The sequence below is a fragment of the Hyaena hyaena genome, unplaced genomic scaffold (genome assembly GCF_003009895.1).
Source record: "Hyaena hyaena isolate Hyena2069 unplaced genomic scaffold, ASM300989v1 scaffold_1233, whole genome shotgun sequence".
Taxonomy (NCBI): domain Eukaryota; kingdom Metazoa; phylum Chordata; class Mammalia; order Carnivora; family Hyaenidae; genus Hyaena; species Hyaena hyaena.
In genome coordinates, this window is record NW_024081867.1 from 86,922 (window position 1) to 91,890 (window position 4,969).

General features: G+C 36.9%; 1 pseudogene; it reads left to right on the forward strand.

The window, feature by feature from the left end:
- Positions 1 to 3,410: 3,410 nt before the first annotated feature.
- LOC120224726 lies at positions 3,411 to 3,996 on the forward strand (annotated as a pseudogene).
- Positions 3,997 to 4,969: the final 973 nt, after the last annotated feature.

A 4,969-nucleotide genomic window follows, 5' to 3' on the forward strand; every position in this document is an offset into this window, starting at 1 on the left:
AGGAATATATTAAGGAAATTATAATACTTGACTGAATAAAACACTCTGAAAATGTAAAAGCAAAGTTTTGTCTAAATAGTACAAGAAGATTTGTGAATTCAATCTGAGGAACTGAGGAAAGATTTTCACATAATAGGTAAAATTTAAGCCAGTCTTATTAGAATTTCAGAGATTTTTATAATTTCAATGAGTGAATAAGTTGGGGAAGGTGGACCTTTCTCAAAACCACTTGGGCATAACATGTAAGGTCTTCACCCAAAACATGCAGCACTTAAAAAAGCAAACAGAGAAACAATCTGAATGCCCTTGAGGAGAACAAGTAATACAAATGCAACGTGATCTTTAGAAAGATAAAGCTGGGGCACCTGGGTGGCTCAGTCAGTTAAGCATGTGACTCTTAATTTCAGCTCAGGTCATGATCTCATATGTTCATGAGTTTGAGCCCGGCATCAGCATGGAGCCTGCTCGGGATTCTCTTTCACTCTCTCCTCTCTCTCTCTTTTTCTCTCTCTGTGTCTCTCTCTCTCTCTCTCTCAAAATAAATAAATGAAAATGAAAAAAAAAAAGAAATATAAAGCTGTTGTAAGTATGAAGGGTGAGCAAGACATGAGGGAATCAGAAGGTTCCAAGACCAAGTCTACCTGTGACCACTTTAGTACTTAAAGCAATGGTCATTGAGGATATGAACTATTGTAAGAGGAAAGAAAAGATGAAGAACAAAGAAGGAAGAATCAATAATGATTCCTGCATTTTTAGTTAAGATGTACGTTAGTTAGAATATAGGCCAAACTGATTACAAAAAAGAAACTTTAAAAAAGGAAAGAAAAGAAAAGAAAGCTAAAACCAGGGCAGTTTAAACAAGAGAGGCTCTGTATTTTCTTCTCCAGTAATAGTACAGAAGTAGGGGCATGATTTAGGATGCAGTGACTACTCCACAAGGTCATGCACAGGGTTGTTGAAATAGTGAAAGCTGGCTCTCAACTGAACCCCCCCCCCAATCCAATCTTTGGAAAGAGGGAAGAGGAAGCAAGCACCTTCCTTTCACAGAGGTGACCCTGAAATTGTATGCATTGCATCCATTCATATCACATTAATCATGACTCCAAGAGAATTTTCTATTCAGAATCTAAAACAATCAAGAGATTGTTTCTCGACATCATATACTTATATCACTAGTAGAGTTTGAAATTATTTTTGGTGATAAAAAGTAGTAGGCTATAGATCCCGTGGATGGCAAGGTGAATGGAGGCAAAAAGGATGGGAGGAAAGAAAAAAGATAGAAGCCCAGATAAGGCAGTTTATTTTTCTTGGTTTGAGTCCAGTGTCTTGATCCTGATATGAAGACTGAAGCTAAACACCCAGTGCCAGGTTCCCTGTGCTAGACTCGCCAGTAGAAGTAGGATCCACATAGATCCTATATAAACATCAGACATGAATGATCTTCAAGCTTACCAACACTGATTTTAAAAACTGTGCAGTGACTAGCTAATGCCTGTCACCTGCATAATATCATAAGTTCCAAGGGGAAGAGTCTTTATTTTTCTGTTCAATATGTAATTACCCCAGTATCTAGGGAAGTACCTGATATATTTTAGGAGCTAGATATACACACATATGTTTATATTTATATCTTGAAAAGTGTCACATCCACAGAAAACCTGAGAGTAGTACAATAAATATAAATGTTCACTAATTGTTAATGTTTGCCACTTTGCATATTTTTTTCTCTCTCTTCATCCCGAATCCACTGAAAGTAAGTTGCAGATGTTATAACACTATTCTTAAATATTCAGGAAGGAAGGAAAGAAAGAAGAAAGGAAGGAACAAAGACATACCTGCCAGCTATCCTTTTAATTCTTTTAAATTTGCCAAATCTTTATGTTTTACCTTTACTCCCAGGATAACCTAGCCAAAATAATTTGTTTGCTTCACAGATACTTTTTACAAGATAAACTGAAGTCATTTACATGAATGCTCTTTCTGAATATTATGCAAAAATATATTCATTTAAGAAGCCACTGTAGGGGCGCCTGGGTGGCCCAGTCGGTTGGGTGTCCTACTTCGGCTCAGGTCATGATCTCACGGTTCATGGGTTTGAGCCCCACGTCAGGCTTTGTGCTGACAGCTAGCTCAGAGACTGGAGCCTGTCTTTGGATTCTGTAACTCCCTCTCTCTCTGACCCTCCCCTGCTCACGCTGTCTCTATCTCTCTCTCAAAAATAAATAAAACATTTTTTAAAAAATTAAAAAAGATGTCACTGTAAACAAATGAATCTTAAAATTAAATTTTGTGTTTAACTGTATGCATTTTATCAAAAAAATAAAAAACTGTTAGTTAAACAAGAAGTGAAAAATGGAAAAAAGGACAAAATTGTGATGATCTAGCTTTTTTTCGCTTTGAGTTCTAGAAACAGTCTTTACTGGGTGCTTTTGCTTTACTTTGACAAGGGTAATTTAAGAATTGAGGTACTTATAATTAGAGAGAAGAAAAAAATTATATCCAGAAGTTTCAGCAGAGCCTAAAGAATTTCCCTCTGGTAGATGAGTAAATTATCAACATTTTGATGGCATTCATAGTGGTCCTGGAGGAAGTGATAAAACATCAGTAAATTCAGGACAATACTATAATTAGATTCTAAGAAGTTGGTATTGGAGGAAAAAAATCAAAGGACTGGTAAAAGCACAAAGCTGACGTTAGGAAAATAAATCTATAATTGGTTTCTTCAAAAGTACAAAGAACACTGTCATTCATAAAGGACCTACTAACTTCTCAGAGACCCAGATCTAGTAAATGGTAATATAAAGATAAAAGCTCAAATTCATCTAGATACATTGTTCTCCATTCAAATATATTTCTCCCATATACCAAGGAGATTAGAGAACAGAAGAGGAAAGCTTATATACTTTTCCCTGAAATTAAATGGAACTACTATATTGTATATGAATATTCAATTTCAGAATACTGGTCAATAGATTTGTTGACAGAGTGCTACAGTAGAAGGCAAATGCTCGCCTTATTTACATTCAGAGCTCAAAAGTTTCATAGATATATATACACACACATATATATACATATATGTGAATTGCATACACATGTTTTAGCATTTTAGTTATGGGATTTTATTCTTACAGTGACCCTGCAAAGGAAGTCATGAAATTATTAGCATTACCATTTCAAGACAAGGTAACTAAGGAATATAAAAATTAAATGATTCATCCAATGTTACTCTTGGGGCTGCTGCCAAGACCATCCACATCCACTGGCCACCCCTTGTATTAAGCAGCTTATTACCTAAGGATTAATAATTTTCAACATCTTTCTTACTATTATTAATGGAGAGACTAATTAAACTCAATTAAAATTGCAAACAACTGCCTTCCTTAGACGGCAACAAAAACAGAGAGTTTTCCATGAAGGCTTCGGACACCCCGTGAGAGGACAAAGTGCTGGGGTGCTGCCTGTCCACCTCCAAATGCCGCTCTCTGCCTGCATCACATGCAAATCTCTGCACCTGGTCATGTTGTGCCGAGTCCTGCTTCTCCTATTCTGTGTCTCACCTGAAGAAGATGAACAAGTGTTCAGGGCAAAATGTCTACTGTGGACAGGTGTTCAAGAAATCACCCTGGTGAGTAAAGAACGTCAGCATCTGGCTGTGCTACGACTTCCGCAGCAGCACCCACATCTGTTGGGAGTACCGGGACCGGACCACTGTAGGTGCTGTCATCCAATGTACGGAGACATGGGTGCCCGACACCATGCCCAGACCCACTAGATCCAGATCTTGAAAGTGGAGGAGACTGAAACCAGAATGTGCTGTCCACTGGCAGCCAAGCAGTTCCACAGGTCCAAGATCAAATTCCCACTGCCTCACTGGGTCCTGCGTCACCAGCACCCAAGCCACGCTTTACCACCAAGAGACCCAACACCTTCTTTTGGATGCTGAGCCTCCCTGTCCTCAGGTCTGCCCAAATAAACTCCTTGGGAAAACTAAAATAAAAATAAATAAATAAATAATAAAGAAAATAATAAAATTACAAATAAATAATCAGATCTATTATTATTAGGAAGTTAATCTAAATGTCGCTGATCATACAAACTTTTTCCAAATAAGATTCCTTAATCTGAGTTTACACCTGTCACACTTGTCATTTTCAGCACTGGACAGACCAGGACTTCTCCCTTATCCTAATGTATAAAGCAAACATCAAGAGAAAGTGGAGGTGTACCTATACCTCAAGGTTATTACAAAGATCTTAACTGCTATCTAGGATGAACTTCTTCAGTATTTTTGGAATCTCTTTAAAAATATAATGGAATGCATGGTAACTGTTTGAGAAAATAAAATAAATAAAACAAAAGGAAAACTGAAGAAAAAAAAAAAAAAGACCAGGGAATATCAAGTTGGGGCAAATATAGATGGGACAGTTCATTCACTATAGATTAAGAAACCCCAGTCTGGGAATATGGGACTGAATCAATGCACACTAGCTTCGGAACATAGTAAGAACTGAAAGACTAATAGATGACAGGGCATTACAGATGAATTCAGAATGAGTCACGAAGGGAAAGGAGACCAATGGCAAGGATGCAGAAGAACCTGGGCCAGAAATATGTTATTCCTTCAGTAGCATGACTCAGATAACAATCTGTATGACTCCCTTGACTCCCCATTTCTTAGAGAGGCCATATGTGGGCTATTTCACTTACTTGAATATCTAAAATAAACATTCAAGGGAAGAGCAATAAAAATAAATAACACAACATAGAAATAAATGAAGAAATCTTAAAAGTACTTTAGATCTCCCCAAAATGAAAAAAAAGAAAAGTGTCTTCAGAGTTATGTAGACTATAAAGAGAAGATACTTTTATCATGGTTAATGGAGTTATAACCAAAAATAAATAGAAGAAGTCACATAAGTGCATGGACTTTTGTGAAAATTAGTACACGTGAACGTGTAATATACTACTT